At 36.4% G+C, this 26,860-nt stretch overlaps 1 protein-coding gene across 1 annotated transcript in view; it reads right to left on the reverse strand.

The window, feature by feature from the left end:
• Nucleotides 1-26,860, reverse strand: part of GABA-B-R1 (gamma-aminobutyric acid type B receptor subunit 1) — a 462,430-nt gene that overhangs the window by 132,357 nt on the left and 303,213 nt on the right. The gene's annotated exons all lie outside the window — the stretch shown is intronic.

The raw sequence follows: 26,860 nt of genomic DNA on the forward strand, positions 1-26,860 counted from the left end.
TTCACCTGAGAACAGCCAACTTTATTTTTATATGAGAAAGGCATTGTATCTAGTGAGAGATTTAGCACTTACAATGCCTTTCTCATATAAAAATAAAGTTGGCTGTTCTCAGGTGAAAAAATGTAAAAAGCAGTAATTGTTGAATGAAACACTAGCATATATTGAATATTTTCTCGGGTAGGAAATAAGCCCCCATAGCTCAGTCGTCAGAGCTTTCGACCGGAAATCGAATGGACACGGGTTCGAGTCCCGTTGGCGTCATGTATTTTTTATCAGGAGATTTTTTCAATGTGGATGAGTGTTTCAGGCGAACAATTATTGCTTATAAAAATAATTGTTATCCTTTGTGCTATGCATAAATAAAAATCTTGTCTTTAAAACATTAATTTATCAAAAAAATAATAATTAATATTTGACAAGTCCAAGTATTTCACCTAAAAAATGTATACAATTTGTATCAACGCCATCTAGTGAGAGATTTAGCACTTACAATGCCTTTCTCATATAAAAATAAAGTTGGCTGTTCTCAGGTGAAAAAATGTAAAAAGCAGTAATTGTTGAATGAAACACTAGCATATATTGAATATTTTCTCGGGTAAGAAATAAGCCCCCATAGCTCAGTCGTCAGAGCTTTCGACCGGAAATCGAATGGACACGGGTTCGAGTCCCGTTGGCGTCATGTATTTTTTATCAGGAGATTTTTTCAATGTGGATGAGTGTTTCAGGCGAACAATTATTGCTTATAAAAATAAAAAATAGTTTATTTTTCTACTTCTAATATCATGAACACTTTAGCCCCGGACACCCTGTATACATAGTGAAGAAAGTAAATGATTTTTTGGAATCCGGTTACTTTTATATGTTTTTTTTTCAAAACCAAACCAAAAAAAAACTTCCACATGTCGTCACCGGTCACTCGGCTGAGCAACCTCATCACCCCCCTCCCCCTGCCCCTAGCTGTTCAATAACTTATGTTTTTTATGTTTTAAGGCCCCGTACAAAGATGGTTTGAAAGAGAGATATGTAAATTCGAATGTTAGAGGGAGTGCGCTAATATTCAAAAACGAAAATAATTAAGCGAAAATGGTGAAAATATTTAATAAAACACGTCTTGTTTAAAATAGAGCAAAAATCTCTCGACAAATGACCCCTATGATATCCATTTACATCGCTTCTACAAAAGATATAGTAACATTTGTAAAAATGTAATCCGTTATTCTAAAGAAGCATTCTATAAAAAGAAAATCGAGGAATGTAATAATGATTCCCGGAAATTCTGGCAGATTATAAACAAAATTACAAACGCTAAAGCCTCGCACAATGTTAAAAACATTAAAGAATTAAACATTGACAGGATACCAACATCTTTTGCAGAACATCCAGAAAAAAATCTCGACTTTGCAAACAACTATTTTTGCAATATAGGCTCGAACTTAGCGAATAAAATCAAACAATCTTCATTTACTGCCGAAAAAACAGTGTGGAATGAAAATGTCAATCAAGAAAACTCCCTTAACATAGTCAAGATAACAAGTGAAGATATAAGAAATACCATAGCCTCTCTAAACACAAATACCTCATCGGGAAATGAACTGATATCAAACAGAGCAATTAAATATCTACTAAATGAGCTAATCGACCCACTGACGTACCTTGTAAATCTTTCAATAAGAAAAGGTATTTTTCCCACACGTCTTAAAGTTGCTACGATTATTCCAATATACAAAAGCGGTCCCAAAAATGATATATCTAACTATCGACCAATTAGTCTATTACCTACACTATCGAAAATATTGGAAAAAGTAATAAAAAAACAAATTTATTTATTACACTGTTATACGTGGTGGAATTATATAGTATTAAAATAGAAAATAAAACATTGTTATTTACTAAATTATCGATTATTCTGCTATAGTTACCATTGTTATATTATTATTTCTTATTTATGACATATTAACCTTAAAGAACCATTGTAATTTAATAATCCAAACATATGTACCTACCTTGACATTGTGTACCTAATTTTGTATAAATTCTGTAACAAAAGAATTTCAATTGCCAGCCTGAAGATGTCCATAATAGGACGAAACCGGTACTGGTAAAATAAACAAGTGGAAATAAGTTAAAAAATGTTTTATTTTCTATTTTAAAAAAACAAATGGTTAAATTTTTGGATGAAAATAAAATATTATCAACGACGCAATACGGTTTTAGGGATAACCTGGGTACTGGTGATGCTATAGCTAAAGTAACAAATACAATTATAAAAAAACTGGATGAAGGTAAAAAATGCTTGGCAGTTTTTATTGACCTTCAAAAAGCTTTTGATACAATTGACCATGAAATACTATTTCTTAAATTAAAAAAAATGGAATAACACAAACAACTCTAAATCTAATTAAAAGTTACTTAACTGGAAGAGAGCAGTATGTACAAATTGGAAATAAAAGTAGCAAAACTCTATCAATCAAGTACGGTGTCCCTCAAGGAAGCGTATTGGGTCCAATACTATTTCTAATTTATATTAATGACCTTATGAGTCTTCCCATTGAAGGAGACATAATGAGCTTTGCAGATGACACTGTCATTATATTCTAAGAACAAAATTGGACAAGCACACATAAAAAAGCGGAGCAAGGTCTGACTGTACTCCAAAACTGGTTAAAAGCAAACTCCCTTACATTAAATGTGAGTAAAACTAAATATGTAACTTTCTCTAAAACCAAAAAGGTCAACCAACGAATGAGCATACACTCAAATTACATGAATGTCTAAACAAATATCCGCAATGTTCTTGCCCGCATATAGTCCAAACTAAAACAATTAAATATCTTGGGATCGTAATTGACGACAAACTTCATTAGGATGCACACATCGAAGGAACCTCAAAAAAGCTTACAAAACTCATCTATTTCTTCAAAAAATTACGAAATATCTTGTCAACTACAGATCTAAAGAGAGTATATTATGCTCTATGCCACTCTCTACTGGAATATGGAATAATAGGATGGGGCTCAGCATCATCAAACCATATTAAACTACTAAAGAAAACTCAAAATTGGATCATAAAGACAATATTAAAGCTCCCCGTAAGGACGCCAACTACTGATATTTTTAATCTGTTTGATGTTCCAAGTTTACAAAAAATCTATGCTAAAAATATTCTAGTTCATCACTTAAAAAATAAACCAGAGGCAAACCCCTCTCACGATCATAAAACCACAGCCAAGAAAACAGACATGCTAAATATTCCTAAATGTAATTCTACCTTTGGACAAAGAAACTCTGAATTTTTAGCAATTAAATTATATAATAAACTCCCTCTCAACATCAAACAAAGGAAAACGAAAAATAACTACATTAAGGACATCAAATCTTGGCTTAAGGAAATATCCGATGAAGAACTAGCTAATATACATATTTAAAACATCATCTTAGTTGCTGAAAACGTATACTAACATATGTAGTCCCTCTCAGCACAGGATCTCCCAGTGAGGAGGACTTCAATGGTCTGTTTTAATTTTATATATATATTTTATTTCATGTGCCATACAAAAATGTACCTAATTATTTAAAAAAGTAACTTAATAAAAAAAAAAAAAAACCGCGTTAGTTGTATTTAAAGATACACTCTGAATTTTTTCATGCCTATAACATATTAAATAACAGAACAAAACGTGTTTTTAATCATTTTCGGAGTTTACTTTGCGATTTTTTCTATGGAGGGAATTTCATATAATTGGTTTAATGTTTCGGCATAAAAAATGCATAGATATTATCTTAAAAACTTAAAAAACTAAAAGATTTAACGCTAAACTTGCTATAAATCGGTAGAAATTTGGTATGGTAGTATAGTATTGTATTTGGTATGGTACAAACCTTCATCAGGGTTAATAAAAACACATTATAAAAACATATGTTTTTACTAACCCTGATGAAGGTTCGGGTTGAACTGAAACCGGTTGGTTATAAATATATACAATAAAGTGGTATTCAAACAAAGTTATTTTATTTTATTATTATAATTACTTATACCCACAAAGTGTTTGCTACAAGTGAAAAAATAAAAAATATTGTTGAAGTTTTTATTAATTTTTCTGCATTCTTACATTGATGTATTATATTTAGATGAGACATGAAGCTAAAAAATAGGTTACTTTTTTACTTCCGTAAGACCTCCAACTCTCCCAACGCTCTAACTAAAACTACAGCATCCTTATAGAGTTCTAATAGTGGAACAAGTTTCGACGATATATCAGTACACAGTAACGCCTCTAATTATAGCTCTATGTATTCTCACTGATATATAAACTTGTATTGTATTTTTATATAAACGGAGATTTAAATTGATTAATTTTTTTTAGACTGTGATTGAACCACGAACCATTACTGAAAATAATGAAGTGTTACAATAAATTTTATTTTGTAGTTTTTGAATACTAAAGGTTTTTAATAAATGTTCCTCTCTCGTTCTTTAAAAGCGAGAGAAAACGTTTTTAATCTTAATTTTGTTTGGCCATCGTCATTCAAAATGCTGAGCCAGGCTTACATTAATTTTCACAAAAAAACATGTTGAAATCATAATGAAATTCATAGAATCCAAGACCTATGGTTTATTAACTCATATTTCAGAGTTAAATAGCCCGTTGTTAGTTAAGTTTAGTTAATTTTGTACTCTGTTTTAACTAAAGAATATTCGGCATATTTTGCTGTTTAATTTAAACAGTGCTGCGTGTAATTAAAACTCTGTTGGAGGGGCGACTCTCCCTCGGGGCGTATTCTGTTCAAATACAGTGTTTCTCAAAGTTTTGGCAAATCGTCCCATTTGTTTATTTTTTTATCTATCTTCTAAAAAATCTTTCGCTTTTAGTCTTGTTGACCTTTGGAATGCTGACATACCATGACCTTGTTATCTTAAGTGTGCCAAGGGTTAAATGGCAATTTAACCCCTGGCCTGCCGACCGTAGGCCGCACACAAGGCTGAATGATAAATTTACTATATTAATCTATTTTTATTTGATATTCTGATCATAAATGCTTACGAGGAGAGTACCTGAGAAAATCTAACTAGGATTTGTTGTATTATTCTAATTTTCTAAATATATACATTTCATATTAAATTATTTCTCTACTATGATTAAACTGTTCATTATTTAATTTTTTTTAATGAAAGACAAACATTCATGGATTACGAATAACCTGACAATATTTAAAAATCTCCTAATATCACCACAGTAAGCGTAAAATGTTGCTTGTGTTATTATGGAGGACTTAGCCAGCCGAGAAATTGAACACGCCACGCCCGGGTGGAACCCAAACGCGATGCCAACTCAGCCACTCACCGGATGTGTTATGACGCCTTAAGAGGAAGCTACAAGCTAAAAATGTGTATATCCTTGGTGGTGACCGGATAAATTATAAAAACTTTATTAACTGGGTTAAGTAGGTTAGGTAAAAAAAAAATTTTTTTCATCGTTTTTAATGATTTTATATCAGTTTTTAAAAGTGTGTTGTATAGTCACTGCGTTGAGTTAGCATAGAACCATCCTTAGTATACCTTATATTGTAGGTAATAGGCATTAAAATCGCTTGACAAACGGAGTATAGAAACGTTCGATTTCAAGCACAAAACTGGTTTTTATTTATTTTGTAAATAATTTTATAAGAAAGCAAAAAAGTTAATCAAGTGAAACTGTCACAGATAATCTTAGCTATAATACTGTATTTTTAAAAGTTGTTTCCTTTACGCCTTCATACATTTCTATTGAAAAATATTGAGTAATTTATTTTTTATTTGTATTCTACTCAAGTGAAACTATACGAAAACTTCAATTTATCTAAAGCGTATTTTTGGTGTTCACCAATATTCATAATGTTCACCAATACGTTATAAAGATTAATCTAAATAGTGATTTAGCATTAAGCTTCAAAGAGCTAGACAGTAAGTGGTTTCGAGCATATTGTGAATATTTTTGATACACATATTATGTCAGTAGATTGTCTTTATGTGTTGTGATGGAGGACTTTGAAGTTTTGCCAGCCGAGAAATTGAACACGCCACGCCCGGGTGGAACCCAAACGCGATGTCAACTTAGCCACCGACCGATCTTCAGTTATAAAGGGTTTTCCAATGAGAGGTGTTATTTTGAATATTAATTAAGGAATTAATTATTTTTGATGGCCGGAATTGAATGGTATTGATCTGGACAACGTTTACTTTCAACAAGACGGCACTACGTGGACACAAGCAACGAAACCATTGATCTTTTACGGGAAAAGTTTCCGGATCGTGTTATCTCTCGAAGAGGTGATCACAATTAGCCACCGAGATCTTGTGATTCAACACCTTGCGACTTCTTCCTTTGGGGCCACGTGAAAGAGAAGGTCTACGTCAACAGCCCAGCGTCGATTCAAGACCTCAAAGATGGAATTCGTGAGACTATCGAGGACATAAGGCAGCCACTTTGCGATTTAGTTATGGAAAATTGCATGAAAAGGATATGGTCCTGTAGGCGTGGTCGTGGTTGTCATTTGACTGATGTTATTTTTCACTATTAACGGCATACCTTTTTCTTTATATTCGATCATTTATATTAAAAAAAAGGCATTTTTCTTTGAATATCAAAATAACATCTCTTATTGGAAAAACCTGTAAATATGTAGTTATTTTCTCTTAATCGCCATTTATTTACGAGCTTGTGTTGCCTAGATTACTTGAAAAGAAGGCACTCGATTTAACAAAGGGGAAGAAGGAAGACGTACATTTAAGTTTTTTGTATTACCAATAAGATATTTGTTCAAACTTGTAAAAATATGTCGTGGAACTCAGTTGAACTTTTTTTAAAAACTGTAGCTACAAAAATTATTTCAATACATTTTTTTAAGCAATTAATAGTGTTTCATAAACATTTATTACATCCATATTACGTTAAAAGTGTTTTGTTACAATTAATTGCAGATTAAATGCATCTGTAAAAAATGTACATATCTCTTTTAAGTATTTTTCCCGGGATATCTAATTATTTTGAAGGAAAGTTTTCTCTCGTTTTAAATGTTATTAAAAATATTTTTTTACACTAAGCTATACAAGGGGCCCTGAGGATTTTTTTTCTCGATGCCTACATCATCTTTGGGGATGCTGAGCGGATGGTCTAAGGAGAGGAAGTTCTAGGAAGGAAAAAATATGAGGGTGGATATTAATTTTAGGACGGGTTGTTTCATGAAATTTGAACAATTCATCAAATTTCAACGTTCATTTTCGGGTTCCGTGAATCCTATTCAAGTTCTGTTATTATATCATTATAAGCCAGTTACTTGAAAGAACTGAAATAATAACAGAACTTGAAAAAATATTTCAAGAACTTGAAAATTAAAGAATTGTTAGAACCAGAGGGATAGGTCAAAGATCTCCCCAAACTGGCCTTCTCCCGATCTGGCACACCACGCAGTTGGTGGGCAGGCGCATCCGCCGTCAAGATCTAAACACACCTCATCCCAAGTGCCTTGTAGCAGTTCACTTTTGCCCCGATACCGTTTTAACAAACTATCCAAAGGCCGCCTTCACCTATGGTACTTTTACTCTATGGGTTTTCAAGAAGGAAGCGCAGCTTTGGATTTCCAAAGGCCAGTACCAGGGGGGTATAACTCCGAGAAAAAAGTGGGTCAAAAAAAAAGACACGGTAATCTCTATGGCTGACTTGTGACGTATATTTTCCACAAACCAGTGCGCACTTCATGCATGTTTATAGGCCGCTGTCATTGGCCGATTTTAGGCTAGCCAATGGGGTTGGCTCCGAATGAGAATTATATTGTCCACGGTTACGCCTTTTTTATAGTTTCTATCCTAGTCGATGGTGTTGTGTAGTGACGTATATTTTTCAGTTACAGACTTTTATCTATGGCAAAATTTAGGACCCATGGGCTCAGTACGAAAAACCCGAAGATATTGATCTAGTGAGTGGTTCATTTATGGCCAGTACCAATCGGACAGCCTTGCAGTGAGGTCGCGCCAACAGAAGAGATACGGACAACTGCTCCAGTCGACATATTTTACGGGACACGCTGATGGCGGACATAGCTAGTTGTATGTAATCGCTGGTCATCATGTCGATCTCATAAATTATTACAGTTCTTTCCTAAGAGCTGTATGGCGCCCAATTCCGTGAATCAGGTCAGATATTAATCTTGTACACAATGTCACACTTTTTAATTATTTATTGCTACCTTTAAAATTCCTTCAGTGCGATCAATTCTTCGAATTGTCGCTCACCCCTCGAGATTGTGCTAATCATGTTATTTGAGAGTCTCTAGCTCTATTTGTTTTGAATAAAATTTTAATTAATCATCGTACCTCTTTTATTCAATAACAAATCAATCATCCTTGTCTTATACTAATCATGATACAATGGCCCTAGATTGGTTGAGTTGTACATGAGATAATTGCTTTACCCTGGCGACCAAACGAGTCTAAATTAATATTAGCCAAATTGTCCAGTTACAACCTCGGCACCCCTGTTAAATCAGTGAACCACTTGGGTTTATCTATGGCAGTGGTATTATATAATAAATAGTTCCGGGGCGGCGGTACCAAAACCCGCCTACCAATTCGAGATATGTAATAACGAAATACGAAAATATTCTTGCATTTCATTAGATTTTCCATAAAGAGAAATGAGGGATCTTTACTTGTAAATATATACAGCTTTGAAAACCGCAAATATTTTTCACAAATATAAAATAAATATATTTGCACTTGATAAAACGAGAGTCTAGAATAATTTTATGATGCATTACTTCCTTTCCAGGCGAATTAAACGTATTTTAGTATGCCATTACGTTACAAAATACAGTAAAACCGGGGAAAGTCTATTGAAGTACTAGCGAATCCACCGTGGATTCGTCGAGCACACTTTAAGAAACACTGTTGTAATAAAAAGGCTTAAAACATCCCTCAGCCGAGGGTGGTTTTTAAACTCTGAGGACAAACAACCAAGATACAAATACACAAGTCCAGATAACATCAATGTTCTGTAGTCTCTAATTTAGTGTGTCGGTAGGTGTTAGTCTTTGTCACATGAAACCATATACTTCTCTTCCCTTCCCCACTCCCTCCTGGTTCTCAAGATACCCCAATTATTGGGGTTGCCATATGTCATAGTTTCTGCCAGTGACGTGCACAGAGTTTTTGATCAGGGTAATTAATGAAATTTGTAACAATAAACTTATCACAGACATTGTAAGTATGAAAGAAAGCCAACATACTCGTATTAAACCATAATATATATTTATATAACAACATACTACACACATATTATATTTATGAATAAATATGCTGTGTTAATTATTCTACTCAGAAAAGACTTTGTTTGGTGAGGCTGGTAAAGAGAACAGCGTAATTAAAGAAATCACAATAAAAATAAACGCTTGGGTTGTCAGCACTGAATCTTCATAATGTTATATGATAATAATGTATTTCGTTAGCAAAATCGTACTAATCAATAGAGGTACCAACAGATGGCACTGATTGCTGTATTTGTGATTTGTACCGAAAGGCACGTCCTTTTTTGGCACTAACACAAACGAATGATGAGCATCGCGCATACATGTACATTTTTGTGTCGAATGAGGACAACATTTAAGTATGACGTGTGCATCATTTTGCATACTTAGTTCCTGCCTTTGAAAATTTATGTTAGTGTTTTAGGAATTGAATGAATTATCGAATGTATTAGGAATTTTCTAAAAATTATCAGGAAACGTTACCAATAATTTGAATAGATTTTTAAGACATTAGCAATACTGATTTTTCTCCGTGTGATTCTTAGTTACTACTGTGTGACATTACATAATATATATTTATTTTTTGGAATAACTTTATTGAGTAAAACCTCAAATTGTAATATTTAATTATTGAAGACAATATTAGCAATTTCTAAACGAAAATCTGAAACAGAAAAATCAGAAAAGGATACGGTCACATCTAATGAAGACATTGTTGGTAGTTCTTATTCGAAGTATGATACAGTTAAAAGTGACCGAAGCGGATAGGGTCCCATTAGCTCAGTGGTAGAGTCGTGCCCCGGCATGGGTTCGAGTCCTAGATGTGACCATATCCTTTTCTGATTTTTCTGTTTCAGATTTTCGTTTATAAATCGCTAATATTTTCTTCAATAATTACATAATATATAATTTGAACACCCTGTTATTGTAACAAATTCACCTGCCAGCGATAATTTCGTGGTGTTTGGTTTTAGGTCGACTAATGATAGAATTATCGTAATTAGATAAATCCGGGTCACTAATTACAAGCTCAAATTATTGATAATTATGCCAATTAGCCGGTATCTCGTTTAAAATCAATACTATCCCTGTTAAACAATATCAAATACGAGTATAACGTTTATTATTCACAGGCAATCGAAGAATAGGTTCTAGCAATTGATTAGGGTACCTTAAAATTTGATATTTTTTTACTTTAAACCTTTAACTTGGCAAGAACAGAAATATAAAAATAATAAAAATTTGTGGTAGGTTTTCTACATTTGGCATTTTATTATTAAAAATAAAGAAAAAAATCATTGTAAGTAAGTTTTACAGATTGTATCTTTTTCTTAACATTGTCAATAATTCGACAGCCATATATCAAGAGTATATCTTTTTAGATAAATTTCCACGATACCGACAAACGTTCTACACAAATGAACAGGATATTTGTTAGTAAAATAATAATTTTTTTAGAATACTCGTATTAAGAAGGTTTAGGAAATATTGATACGCATTACAATAGCGTATTATCCAAGATTGATATTTTCAGTTGCGAACTTATAAGAGGTCCATAAAAGAATATTTCTCTGATAGTTTGTGAATAATGTTTATGTCTCTATTGTATATATCTCTATTATGATTTGATTTATATCTACAACCTCTCTCAATGGCTATAAATGTATTGTTTTGTAAATTTTTCGTTTAATATAATCTTTTGTTTTGTATAATTTTTTTAATTCATATTCCTTTCTCACAAATTTAAATAACTTATTCCATATTATGCTGTCTCAGTTAGTCACAAGGAGGAAATCAATAATTGGTTTTATTTTACTATATAATACTTATGTACAAACTGATTAAATGTAAACTGTAGATTTCCTGAAAATGAATAGAATATAAAATAAATAAATAAATTATCCTGTAGGTAAAACAAAGATACGTTTTATCATAAAAATAAATAAACTCTTTTTAAAAATTTATTGTCAAAACAGGTAAAAAAGTAACTAGTTATTATGTAAAGAATATAAACTAATACAAAATATCAACTTCATCAATGGTGTGAACAAAACTTTATACGATTATACGATTTTCTAAAACTCATTTTAATATTTTACATGCATATACATTAAATTAATACCAGTGTCACAAATTCGTAACTTTGGTTTACTATTCGATGAAAACTTTACATTCATTGCATACATCAACTATATAACTAAACTAACTAACTAACTAACCATCACGCCGTTTCCCCGCAGGGGTAGGCAGAGAGGACGGACCGCCAAACAACTCTGTCTTGGCACACACTCCTTGCCTCATTCACATTCATACATCGTCTCATACATACTCTTCTATTGTTCTGACTCTTGACATGGCCCGACTCAAGTATCTGATTCACTTGGTCGTGCCATGTCTTCCTCGGGCGCCCCCGACTTCTGCTACCATTCACATTTGCATCGTATATTCTCCTTACACTCCTTTCTTCGCTCATTCGCTCTACATGCCCAAACCATCTAAGCGTCCCTTTCTTGATCTTACTCATTACGCTTACATCAGCCTTGCACTCTTTGCAAGGCTGATGTATAACTAATAAGGCTTTAAAGATGCTTGGCTTCCTTTGCAGAACTTTAACTGATTTTAAGTCCACAAATTGTATGAGAACCCTCTATATTTCATTAGTCAGAAGTCCATTGGAGTATAATTCACATATTTGGTCCTTTCAGTTCAAGTTCACTATGACAATGTAGAAAGAGTTCAGCACAAATTTCTCAGGTACGTAAATTTGAAGCTTAAAATTCCAAATGATTACATTAATTATGTTAGTTTGATGAATCAATTGCATCTAATAACACTGTCTGACAGGAGAGTTATGTCAGAACTGGTTGTGTTACAAAGAGTCATTAACAACTATATAGAGAGTCATGCCATCGTTTCCAATATTAAATTCCATGTGCCAACTAGGAGCACAAGACAAAATATAACATTTTTCTGCAATACATACACAACCAACTATCAGACGCACACACTACCAATAGGATTCATGATCTGGGTAACAATTTTGGTGGTACTATTAATATATTTATTGACTCCATTTATAGAACTATACGTAATTTATACTGTGGTTATCGTGGTGTATAAATGAAAGATCTCTCTAACTCAGGTATAGTGTTTATTGATAAGTTAAAAGCTGATTTACAATCACAATATTTCACGTTTATTTATGCACAAATACTATGAAATGTTTGCGAAACTAGGTCGTAGTACTCTGTAGGTAGCAGCTGTTGACGATAGTAAATACTGAATACTAATAATATGCTCGCTGCGTCGGGCTTATTTATATTGTTGGCAACAGCAGGTAGTTAATTGCAACTAAATTCGAGGCACTCGCTCAATCGGGGCCTTTCGCGAACTTTCGGCGGCGCGGCAATTATGCCTAGGCAGTAGACTCGAACCTTCTGGCGAGTTCTCGTAATGTCCCAGACTGGCTGCAGTATTATTGTCGTCGATAGACAAGTAGGTGCTTGTAGTACGTAGGTTGCTCTGTTTTGATTTCGACTGCGAGTACGTACCTAAGTAGCAAGTAGCAAGTACGTAGCGTCGAGCTGCTTATTATTAATGAATTAATCTGGATTCTTCTGCTACAAACACCCCCTTCCCAGCAGCTTGCTGAGGGCTGCGATAGAAGAAAATAGCGACGGGGTTACCGGTGAGTCGGGGTAACACCATCACGTCGGGCTGCAGAATTACGTCAGGCTGCAGATCACGTCGGGGCCTCCACTTTGGGGATCAATAGTGAGGCACGAAATAAAAGACGTGTGGTGAAGGTCACTGTGTTTATTGAGTTAGTTGCCGTGACGAGGAGAAGGTGTAGGACAAATGTTGAATACTCCGGTTGCTGCGGTGTTGTGGTCCAGGCGGTAGTTGGCGACGGCGCGCTGAGACCAGACTCGATGACTGTCAGGCACTGGCGATCTGGGGAATCAATACTCCAGTGCTGACGGAAGTGCCGAAGGTGCGGTGCACCTTGTAGGCAGTTGAACGGGAGCGGCGTAGACCAGTGAGGAAACTGCGTGTCTGCGTGAAGCTCGTGGTGGTCATGGTGGCGTGGAAGAAGCGCTGGTCAGAGACACTGGAACCAGGGCGCTTGTAATCCGAGTAGCACTTGCCAGGGACGGCGATCTGGATAAGGCGCTAAGATGATGTCCCGATAGAGTCCATGATGGTACGGGCGAAGCCGGGTACGTTGTCCTTCGCGCTAGTAAGAGGAGCGCGGGTGATAACTCGTTGAGCCTCGTTGACTGACGGCTGATAGATAAATAACTAACTGACTGACTCGCTGCGTCGGGCTTATTTATATTGTTCAGCCGGTGGCAACAGCAGGTAGTTATTTGCAACTAAATTCGAAGCACTCGCTCAATCTGGGCCTTTCGCGAACTTTCGGCGGCGCGGCAATTATGCCTAGGCGGTAGACTCAAATCTTCTGGCGAGTTCTCGTAATGTCCCAGACTGACGGCAGTATTATTGTCGTCGATAGACAAGTAGGTGCTTGTAGTATGTAGGTTGCTCTGTTTTGATTTCGACTGCGAGTACGTACCTAATTAGCAAGTAGCAAGTACGTAGCGTCGAGCTGCTTATTATTAATGAATAAATCTGGATTCTTCTGCTATAATACCATCACTTTGTTGAATCTTACAAATTAGAGTAGCGTTGGTGAAGTGCATGGTAATATAGTTTTAGTGATTTGTCTTGTATGTAGTATTGTTCTAGTTTCTATATTATTTTATGTAACTGTTACATGTTTTACTAATATATATTGTTTCACATTCAGTTTATCAGTTTACTGTTATTTTATGCTTTAAAAAAAATGTGTATTATTTTCGACAGCTCACTAGGGATTTCGGTATTTTCGCTAATAGTATAAGGCTTCTGCAAGGTTTCTCAAGCATTGATTTGATCGGGCGTCCTCTACTTCTCCTAGCATTCACATTATATTCTCCTTACACTCCTTTCTTCGTTCATTTGTTCTACATTCCCAAACCATCTAAGGGTCCCTTTCTTAATCTTACTCATTAGGCTTACATCAGCCTTGTATTCTTTGCGGGTATCAGAAATCTGTGGGTCTTTGTGTTCAGGAGTGGCGGACGTGTGAATCCATACCTCCGCCTGCGGTGTAAGGCAATGGGTCGAGAGAATGCTGCTGGAGAGGTCAACCAATCTCTCTCGATCTGGCCTGCCACGTATTAGGTGGGAAGACGCATCCGCCGCTGAGACCCGGACAAACCTCTCCCCATGAACCCGGGCACCCCTGCTAAGCCACCAAAACTAAACCACATTATTTTGTTTAACCGATAGTTATAGGAAATTTTCTAGTACAGATATGTGCTACTTTATTTATTTATGTTTTAAATTATAAAATATACACAATTAAAGAATTCAATTTTCAAAGATTTTAGAGGCAATTATTTGTAAGGTAATAAGAATTATTAAAAAAAATGATGCTGCCCTATCCACTGGGTAAATATAATTAACTATGAAATAAAATATGTAAATTATTTAGTAAGCATTTTGTAAGGCTTAAATTAAAATTACAAACGACCGATTTACATTGAAACACAAATTTTTCGTAGATAAAATTAAAATTAATATTTTTTTTTTATTTTAAACTAGATGTAACCCGCCACGCGTTGCTGTAGCTCAGTACGTCTGTGCAGATAGAGAAACAATAGCACGTGTTTGCTTTTACATCCAACAGATGGTGCTGTGTTTTTACCTGTAACAGGTGACGGAAAAAGGTCACGAAAAGTCAAAGCAATCCGAGGTTAAAGATCTTAAACAAACAAACATTTACATTTTAATATAAAAAAGATTTCGTTATTTTTTTCCTAGTAGGTTGGGCAGGATTATTTTTTTTAATAATTACTATTAACTCACCAAAAATTGTCAAATTTGAACCAAAAATTAAGGAAAATTGAATTATTTAATGGCCATTATTGTATGATTTAAAACACTAATCAAATGTTAAAAAAATCATTAAGTATACACATATCTGTACTAGATATTTGCTTTACCTTTCAATTGAAGAAATATTTCAGTTTAGATTAGTACTTTGGCCTCAAATCAATTAAGTTTTGTGTGAAAAAGGCCGCGCGGCCATTCCTTTTAACCAATGTAGTTTCCCCCGGTGTAAAATCACACTTTAGTAAGTGACCTTTCGTCGTGTGAAAACTGTTTTCTCGCGCAGTCGAGCAGAAAATCGAAAAATGTTTTGGCGTTTAACGTCAAAGGGGAAAGTGTATTTTTAGGATGTTTATAGGGGCATATGACATAAGCGCAATGCTGTCATTAGTACATACGATAATCACCTATTAATTGTCTATTTATTAGTATTAACGGCACAAGTTCGATTTACATACATGGAAGTTTTAGGGGCATAGGACGAAAGCGTAATGCTGTCATTAGTACATAAGATAATCACCTGTTATTGTCTATTTATTAGAATTAACGGCATAAGTCCCATTTACATACATGGAAGTATTTAGGGGCGGAGGACATAAGCGTAATGCTGTCATTAGTACATACGATAATCACCTGTTAATTGTCTATTTATTAGAATTAACGACACAAGTGCGATTTACATACGTGGAAGTTTTTAGGGACATAGGACATAAGCGTAATGCTGTCATTAGTACATACGATAATCACCTGTTAATTGTCTATTTATTAGAATTAACGACACAAGTGCGATTTACATACATGGAAGTTTTTAGGGACATAGGACATAAGCGTAATGCTGTCATTAGTACATACGATAATCACCTGTTAATTGTCTATTTATTAGAATTAACGACACAAGTGCGATTTACATACGTGGAAGTTTTTAGGGACATAGGACATAAGCGTAATGCTGTCATTAGTACATACGATAATCACCTGTTAATTGTCTATTTATTAGAATTAACGACACAAGTGCGATTTACATACATGGAAGTTTTTAGGGACATAGGACATAAGCGTAATGCTGTCATTAGTACATACGATAATCACCTATTAATTGCCAATTTATAAGAATTAACGGCACAAAAAAATATTAGTATAACAGAATATATCGGGACAAGTGTTCAAGCAGGTGCGATTTTCCTGATAAATAAAATGACGAAAAGCGACAATATTAAAAAAAAATTAAACACGTGAAATCCTAATAAAATATTCGTGTTTTACCGACAGTTTGTTGGGAAACCTGTCAATTCATTCGTAAACATTGCTTGAAATGACTTTATCCGTATTTGTTGACAAGATTCAGTGTCACAACACATCGCAATTGGGGATGCCATCACACAGTAAGGCCCAAATTATCAAATATTGGTTTAAAATACATAAAGTATTATAAACTGATAAAAAATAGTCTCATTAAAATAGTCTGAATTCTTGTACGGTATTCACATAAAAAATATATAAAAAAGGTCCCACAGTAATACTTCTATTGAATAACCCTTTATCCAGAAATAAAAAAAAATGTAAAAGAGTTTCGCTTCTCCTTGAACAGACCAAAATATGTACATTCCGCGTGCCCCTCGGTGACTGTTAACCTATAGATAGCTGGTACCCGATAGCCTATAGCCGATAAGGTAGTCGATAAATAGTCAGGAGGTTTGACTGCTAGCTTTTCAGAACAGAGAACCTTATATACCTGTTGTTAGGGCGAAAGTTTGACAAATAAATATTTCCTGGAAGGGCAAAAGTAACTACAGTGATGACGTAGATATTTCTAACAATGGTTTTCAATTTTTTTGAAAGATGTATGTACAAACTAACTAAAGGAATTTGCCGCAGTTCCGTGACTTTGTAATCTGCGAGACTGGTACATGTGTAGTTCCGCAAAGATATTCAAGGCTGCAGTCTAATTTTTTTAAGTGTTTAGATTATATTGGGACTTTGGAGCTTTTTTCCTTCAAAATTTGTTCCCCTTCATTTTCTTAAAAATCAACCCGTTATATTTTTTTTTTGGTTTATAATAACTGAGTCAAATCTCGTTTGGGTAGAACCGTAATTTATTTCGTATATTAACTTGTAATGCTATCAAATTTAAGTTAAATGCATCCATGTCCACGTGTGTATGCATGATTTTCACAAAAAGTTGATAAAATGTATTGCAATTGACAACGAGCTTACCTGCCGAGTTTCAACTCGTAAAGAGGTGGTGAAGTGTATTGATTTCCATTATAAAGATTTGCAATAATTCATTCACGATGTATTTAAAAAGACCACCCACACAGCATCCCTAAAGATGATATTGGCCCTTAGGGAAATTAATATTTAAAAAAATGACACAGATCAACAGCATTATTTTCAAGATCAAAAAGATTTGAATTTGAACTGTTTTCCAATAAGAGGTGTTATTTTCAACAGCCCGCTATTTCAGTAGATGTTACTTTTGAAGCTGTTATTTTTTGACATTTGACAAGTATAAACTACGCCATTAATAAAAATGGAACGATACACGCTTCAACAACGCATTAAAATTCACTTGAGTGAATCAAATGCAAATCATCTTGAGTGATGAGGCCCATTTCCATCTCGGTGGCTTCGTCAACAAGCAAAATTGTGGCGTCTGGGGCTCAGAAAACCCAAGAGTTATTGTTGAAAAGCCTCTCTATCTTCAACGTGAGACTGTTTGGTGCGGGTTTACGGTCCGGCGGAGACATTGGACCTAACTTTTTCGAAAATGATGCTGGAGCAACAGTTACGGTGAATGGATTGCGCTATCGAGGGATGATTCATAATTTTTAGGGCCGGAATTGGATGGTATTGATCTGGACAACGTTTAATTTCAACGAGACGGCGCTACGTGCCACACAAGCAACGAAACCATTGATTTTTTACGATTAAATATCAAAACAACACCTCTTATTGGAAAACCCTGTATGTACATCGATTCATTTGCATGTGATTAACATTACTTATATATATTGAACCCCTAATGGAAGAGTCGTTGAAAGTCTGTGTGATAAATGCAATTTGTCGCGGGTGCTGTTAGTGAGGGTACTAGTGTTGGCGGGGGCGCTTGAGGGGGTGGGGGGCGCTAGAGGGGGGCGGAAGGAAAGGAATTCAACCAGCAACCTTCTGCTTGTTAACGATTAACCTGTTTGCGGACTGAGTAGCTAGCCACCCTACACTGATGTGCATTAGGCTTGAAACTCATTAGAGATTAGAAAATTAGTGCATTAAAAATATATTTTTTTTTAATAGACTTTCGACTTTGCAGGTAAAAAAGCTCTTGGCATTTTTCTAAACATTTTCTACAACCAAGCAGCCCAAAAAATATTTGTTTACTAATTTAAATTTTGTACCAATCTTTTAGAAAATCTGTTTGTAAATGGACTTATGTCATCTTTGGGGATGCTGGGTGGAGGGTCTTTTTATGAGAGGAAGCCGTAAAAACCTAGGTCTTGAAGATACCCATGTTATATAGAGACCCAGTGACATAGAGGCCGGAAAATCATTCAACAGCTCAACAACTTAAGAATTTTTCGTAAAAACGACCCGTTGTTATATGAAAAATGTTAACTGTGTACAAATGTCAGAGATGTGATTGGTGCGGTGACTGTGTACCAGTTCCAAATATTTAAAAAAAAAAATAATTTGACTTTGATATGTACCAATATTTAAGAAAATCTATTTGAATATCTCACTAAACAATCGACTCCATCAATTTTACGCAGTTTTAGAATACAGTATCTGAAAGCATATATTGAAGTGAAACTTCTTTAGGCGCGTAATGGATTTTCGATGGACGGAGTAAAACCGAGTCAGGATCGACACGAAAATGCGGGTACCCCCACCACCGCTCACCGTTCACTGTCCCTCTCTCACCATATGCGCTTGTTGAGGTGGGGGAGCCGCTCACGAACGTTCTCTCTCTTCTCTTCTTTCCTCTCTCTCAGACACCAGCGAACTGCGCCACGCCAAGCATCAGCTGCTTGGTTAGTATACTGCGTCGTGAGTGTAATACGAGTGAAATACGTAATTGATTGTGGTTCATACGGTTTAACAAAAGAAGTTTCACTTCTGTCTTGCGTAGGCTTGACACACCCACTTTTTTTTCGGCTTTCCACGTCAGCTGTGAAGTTCTGAAGTGTTAATTTACACGTTTGTCAAAAAATGTAAGAAGGAATTTTTTATTTCATATGATTGATTTGCCCAACAAATAATATAAAATGATCATACTAATAAGTCTAAACGAAACATGAAATAGTACTAGACACGGAAATTAAAAAAGGTTACTACCGCAACTGGGGATCGAACTCACGAACTATGTCGTACCGGAACAACACTAACCACTGATTGAAACCTGATTAGTTTCCGTCAATTTTATCGAGCTCATATTTCAATCTTAAATACAGCCAATATTAAATATCCTAAATTAACTTCCATATTTTTTTTGGTTTCTGTCTTTTTGAATGATAGCAAAGTTCTCCCAAAATATATTTGTAACATTATAGTGTCACGGATACACCTAAACGATTGTTTTTATTTAAATGGGACTCCTATTTAATTATCCCCTCCCAATAATGAATATTCAATTTTATTTAGTTAAAGGGTTGGCAACTCCAAGATTTCACTAATGATATATTTTTTTTTATTTGTATAAGAGTCAACATGAAATGTAAATAAGTGACATCAAATTATATAATTTGCCAATATTCTACAAATCAACCATAATAATTAATAAAAAAACGGATAAAAATGTTTTTAACAATGATACTAGAAAGAAACAATAAATAATTATAAGCAATAATTAGTCGCCTGAAATATCAATACAAATTGAAAATATCTCACGGGTAAAAATAAATGCCGCCAACGGGAATTGAACCCGTGCCTTCTGATGTCCGGTGCTCTAAAACCTCTAAAGTGCTCTAAAACCACTGAAATATGTTTGATTATTTCCAACCCGGCAAATAATTCAATATGTACTAGTACCTCAAACAACAATTACTGCTTATTATATTTTTTCCACCTGAGAACAACCAACTTTATTTTCGTAGGAAAGGCTTTGTAAGTGCTAAATTTCTCACTAGATGGCGTCGAGACATATAATATCTTCATTTATTGGTGAAATATTTTTAACTTGTCAAATATTATTATTTTTTTAAAGATTAACTAATGTCATAGCATAAAAAGATAACACACAATTATTGCTTATAATTATTTGATATCCTTATCCTGTTAAGCATAAAACCTTGTTTTATAAACATTAGTTTATCATTAAAATATAGATAGAAATAGTTCGCACATACGGAGTTTGAAGTTTGCCATATTTAAAATATTGTCGAATAAATCTTAGGACGGGTTGTTTCGGAGAATCTGAACAATTCATCAAATTTCAACGTTCATTTTCAAGTTCTGTGAAAAGTTTTTTCAAGTTCTGTTTTTATTTCAGTTTTGTCAAGCAACTAACCTACAATGATATAAAAACAGAACTTGAAAAAATCTTTCACAGAACTTGAAAATGAACGTGGAAATTTGATGAATTGTTCAGATTCTCCGAAACAACCCGTCCTTAATCATTTAAATATTTGTTACCAGGACTATCTAAACGTTGTACTAGGAATGCAAACTATAGTTTAAATGAAATAAATATAAAATGTTGATGTTTGTTTAGTTGTTCGTATAGGTACATTGAGTGATTAATTGCAGAAGTTGACAATTGAATTTAGAGTTTTAATAAAAAGGTTGGGTCGGTTATTTTTCGTCTGTTCTTTAAAGTTGAAATATTTAAAATATTAATTTAAAACAGGTAATTTGACAAGTTGTTGACAAACAAATGGTTGACAAGTTAAAACTTTCGAATATAAATTTTCTTTGCATCCTTTTTACATTGTGAATATGAATATCGTGAAAGGGCGACTTAACTTTGGAGTCATGTTCTATTAAGCTTCTAACTAGGGATAAGTGTAACAGTTTTATGATTTGTAACGATTGAAAGTTTTTAATTGTCCTCAATTCAAAACGTAACGTTTTCATGTATGACTTACATTTATTAAAATCTTGTTAATTAGTTTCCAGACTTACAAAGCCCACGGTCGTCAATCCACCCCCTGCATGCAACGTCGGTTTTCGCTTATCCGTCGTAATTAATTCGCCTTGAATTAGTTCCAAGTGCCCCCTAACGATACGGTTTCCGGGCCAGGGGAAACGCACCCTCACTGCTCAAGGAAACTCCCGAAGACATTCTGTCTGTCACTATTCGTGTCGTTAAGGTCATTATTGTGGAGATTAGACAAATTTATATCGAAACGGAAAAATAATAAGAATGATCCTAATAATCTAACATCTATCTATCAGGGTTTTCCAATAAGAGGTGTTATTTTGAATAGCCCATTATTTCAGTAGATGTTACTTTTGAAGCTGTCATTTTTTGACATTTGATAAGCAAAAACTACGTCATTAATAAAAATGGAACGATACACGCTTCAACAACGCATTGAAATTATTAAAATTCACTTGAGTGAATCAAATGCAAATCATATTGAGTGATGAGGCCCATTTCCACCTCGGTGGCTTCGTCAACAAGCAAAATTTTTTTTATTTATTTTTTAATTAATAATTTTCTTTTGTTACATGCATAAAAATATAATTACAAAAATCAAGTATTACAAAAACAAGTATTACATTATTAAAATTATTATAGTATTACAAAAAGCATTTCATTCACAGGTAAAGAAGGTAAGTACTATAAAAAAAAAGAAAATATAATAGAACAGTATGCATATATACCAAAAAAAGAATCCCACATAGGCATCGCCAGTTCGTGGGTATACTTATTTTGTTAAGTGCAGTTTATAAAAAAAATAATTCCATTTTTACAAAATTATAATTAAGAAAAAAAGGTTAAAAAATAGAAAAATTAAGGGTTTGTAAATTTACAAAAGGTAGGATGTTATAGCAGGTAAGTATTTGTGTCAATGGTAGTGATCCAAATCTTTATTACATTTTTGTATATGCTGTAAGACAATATATTTTTAGATCTAATTTCTATAGTCTGATAGAGTGCATTGTAGATTTTTGGGGCAATGAAAAAAGCATGTCTCTGCGCAAGCCTAGTTTTGCATAGTGGAACCTCATATGCATTATTTACTCTACTGCTAGAACGATTAAAGTAAAATTGTCGCATCTGGGGCTCGGATAACCCAAGAGTTATTGTTGAAAAGCCTCTCTATCTTCGAAGTGTGACTGTTTGGTGCGGTTTATGGTCCGGCGGAGTCATAGCCGAAACGAAGCCAGGTCTTTCCATCATTCTTCTTTCTCATTTCATTTCCTTCCGCATTTCTCTAGCCTCACACATATCCTAAATGTGGATGCCATAGTCCCACAGGCTTCGGGAAGTCAGGACTCTTGCAACGGTGACAACGGTCAACACAAAGGCGGTACCCCCAGGGTCAGGCTGTTCCATTGCACTACGGTTCGGCTGACCCTTGCGATTATCTCTAATGCGGATAATTGGTGGGCGTAATTTTTGGTCAACGGTGAAAACGGTGATAATAGTGACAACAGTAAATTATGACTACGGCCAACGATGACAACGGAGACAACGGTCAACGGTGACAACGGTAACAATGGTCAACGGTGACATGGGGACAACGGAAACAACGATAAACGGTGACAACAGTGACATCGGTGACAATGGTGACAACGGTGACAGCGGTGACAACGGTGACAACGGTGACAACGTTGACAACGGTGACTACGGTCAGTTACCTGGCGTAGGGGACACCGCGATCACTAAGGCGGTACGCCCAGGACCATTGAAGGTTACACCCGCCCTGTCCCACCCCGGTATAGGTGACTTATGGTCACCCCTTCGGAGCTCTCGCATGAATCTAATTTTTGAATAAACGGCTCTACAAAGTATATAAATGAAGCTAGACCTTCAATGTCCCCGCATACGGTGTTAGGAAGCGGTATGCGAGCGCTTACAGGTATTAATCCAAGGACAACACAGAACAATAAGCATCAAACAATCAAGTAACAAGTGTCAGGTAAATAGTTGGTGGAGGGAACCCACACTCCAGTACCTGTAAGCACAAAAAAGAACAAAGTGAAATAATAGAGTGACGGGGGAGTTTCGCCGAGCCACGTCTGGCAGTCCTGTTGAGAGATTGGTGGTGGTTGGGGTGACTGGTGCAGGTCAGGACTTCCACACCCCTTAGCCGACCACCCGGTGGTGCCCTGAAGATAAGTATGGGAAAAAGAGGGATAAACCCTAAAGAACCTAGGGGAAAGAAGCGTCAGGAGGTCGGAGGCAGGGTGGAGGTTACCCCAATCCGCACAGTCACCCCTCTGACCACCAACGCTCCTCAGGGGTGGCGCAGGTGATTGGCGGAGTCCCTCGGTAAAAACAAGAAATTAAAAGAAGCTCCAGCAGTGCATGCGGGGACGAGGCCCGTTGTCCAACCCCTATTGGGGAAAAGTAAACAATACAAAACAAACAACGGAGTTCAGTTCTAGCCTGTAAACTCGTTGCCGTTACTGAAAAAAAGAAAGAAAACCAAAAAAAAATGCATATAAAAAAGACGAGAAAAGAAAAGAGAAAAAGAAAAACAATAAACAATCCAAAAGTGCCACTTAAGAACATCGGTAGATTAAGTAAAACAAAAGTAGAAAGCATAAAAATAACATTTGCATGGTCTGTAAAGAGGACAGTATGTGAAGTGTAAGATAAAAGACAAAGTAAAAGAGATAATTAGCTAAGCAAAGATATATAAAGAGTGTCTGCAATGTCTGTAAAAAGGACAGTGTGTCTACCTTAGACACAAAACATAAGAAAAGAAAACTGAAAATAGGATACAAGTTATTTAAAAGATATGTAAACGAAAGAAATTCATCTGCAGCAGCTGGTACAGTAAGGAAAGATAAATAATCAAAATAAGAAGAACAGAATGCATAAACAATAATCGGAGAATTATAAAAGAATTAGTCATGGAGCAGGAGCAATACACCAGGGGTTCTCAGTTATCACACTAGTCAGCGACTCTAAGCACAGACCATCTCTCAACCCAGATCCTAGTAAACTTCCTCAGACATTCGAAATTAACTCTGTTAGAAACAAGATCGGTGTTCCACACCGGTCTAATGGGGACATTCAGACCTTCTATCATTTCGTCTCTGGCATCCTTCAAGATCTCACAGTGCCACAGAATGTGCTCGGCCGACTGGTAAGTATTGCCACAAGCGCAATTGGGATGGGTAGACAGGGCAAGGCTATGAAGCCTCCCCCTGAATTCCCCATGTCCTGAGAGGAGCTGCGTCATGTGATGGTCCAGTTTGAGGAAGGCCCCTTCCATTCTGAGTTTAACTGATGGGAAGAAGGAAAAGGTCCATCTTCCCATGCTCGACCTATCCCAACGGACCTGCCACTCTTTGAGCGAAAGGTCCCTCATCGTCCGAAGCAGTCCAGGGAGAGTTCCCGGTCCACCTGGTGTCAGAACGACACCAAGATGGGTTGCCGGGGATCCTCTGGAAAGTCTCTGCTTGGTTAAGACTTCCCTAACCTCCAGATCGATTGGCAAAATGCCGGCCAAAACTGGCAAAGCGTCCGAAGCAACAGTACGGTATGCGCCAGATAGTGCCAGCAAAGAAGTTCGCTGGCCCCTAGTAAGAGCGAGGAGTATAAGGCAGTTATCCAGGCGGTGCTCCCAAACAGAGGCAGCATACGAAACTTGCGCAACGTATACGCCCCTGTACAGAGCACGTAGTGCCGGACTGCGTAGTCCCCATTCAGCGGTGGAGAGTCTCCTCAGCTTTAGGAACAGCGCCTGAGCCTTGCTTGAAACATCTTTAACATGAGCCAGAAATGAGGACGATCGATCGAGTGTTACACCTAGGTACTTGACCGTGTCTGCAAATTTGATGTTGGTGTCTCCCATCCGGATGGTAGGGTTTCTTTTTCTACTGAGAGAGCCCTTCATCAGGAGACCCATTGTCTTGTGGGGAGCGAAGGTCATCTTATTCCTCTCCCCCCATTTAAGGAGGGTGTTCAAACCATCACCAGCCTTTTCTTCAATTTCCTTTCTGCTGTTCCCCGAGACAAGATACATCTTATCATCCGCGTAGTCAATCATGATACATCCTTCAGGCAAGGGTAACCTAGAGGAGTCATCAAAGGTTATATTCCAAAAATCCGGTGCCAGAACGGAGCCCTGGGGACAGCCCATATTTACTTCGCGTTCTATAGTAAAATCACCGTGGGTTATCGAAACGGTTCGTCCCGACAGGTAGTTGTCAACCGATTTGAACAGGCGTTTTGGACAATTCCTACTTTTAACCTTTGTGCGTATCATGTCCCACCACGCGAAGTCGAAGGCACCAGTTATATCTAAGAAGATTGCTACAACATACCTCTTTGTGCAGACCTTCACCCAGTTAAGCGCAAACGAAATGGCGTGCACGGTGGATTTACCCGGGACGAAACCAAATTGAAGTTCACTGGACGGTGAAAGTGTACTGCGAAGTCGCTGCCGAATTAGTATTTCCAGGATCTTGCCGAGGATTGGGAGCAAGGTTATCGGGCGATAAGCCTTTACGTCGTTGAGTGGTTTGCCGTTCCCTTTAGGTATAATCCTGAGCACGCCCCTCTTCCATTCAGAAGGGAAAATTCCTCTTCTCAGGCACGATTCCATCACTTGAAAGAGCTCCTCTTTAGCGTGGACCCAGACATGCTTCACTATCTCGCCATTAAGTCTGTCATGCCCTGGTGCCTTCTTTGGACCCAAACCCTTAATTATAGCACCAATTTCAGCTCTAGTGACAGGAGTGATTCTATCCTCTTGGGCGAGGTCTCTGGGTGGAAGCCGTGCCAGATTTCTAATCTGTTTTTGGTGGTCACTTTCCCCAATTACTGACTCTACAGGGACTAACTTGCCCAAAAGTGTGTTGAGAGTAGAGGCCACGTCCACAGTCTCAGCGTCCCTCCCATCAATATTCCCAATTAGACTAGACAAAAACCGATCCGAACCCTTGACGGATTTTTCAATTGCGCTGTGGATTTCCCACGGGTTGGCGTTGCCCACATCTTTAACCCAATTATGCCAGGCAGCTCGTTTCATGTTTGAAAGTTGCCCTGGATCTCCTGAGAGCGGCCTGGAGGGTAGCTGTCTCCTCCTCCGTACAGCATCCCCTCCTGGACAGTCCCAAGGCCCTATAGGCTCCTTTATAGGCCCCCTTTAGCGAAGTCAGCTCAGGTGACCACCACGGCGTTCTAATTTTCGTCTTTGGGTTTGATCTGCCCAGAGAAGAATTAGCCGCAGATACAACGGCCGAATTGAAAAAGTTCCCCAAATTGTCCGGATCATTAGCTGCTACGTGATGAAAATCCCTTAATGTATCTCGTAGCGCCTCCCCAAAGTTATCCCAATTCGCCCTTGAGGTGTTGAAATTCCAGGAGGATCTCGGAGTTTCAGTTTTCTTAACACCTATTGTAAATGTGATTAATCTATGATCCGAAACTATTGCGCATTCATGGACCCTCCATTTAGATATCCTGGCCGCAACTGATCCAGAGCAAAGAGTTAAATCAATGTTGCTCTCTCCTAGTGTGTTTGAA

This window comes from Hesperophylax consimilis, chromosome 19 (genome assembly GCF_061612785.1).
Source record: "Hesperophylax consimilis isolate HC1 chromosome 19, BYU_Hcon_1.0, whole genome shotgun sequence".
NCBI classification, from domain to species: Eukaryota; Metazoa; Arthropoda; class Insecta; order Trichoptera; family Limnephilidae; genus Hesperophylax; species Hesperophylax consimilis.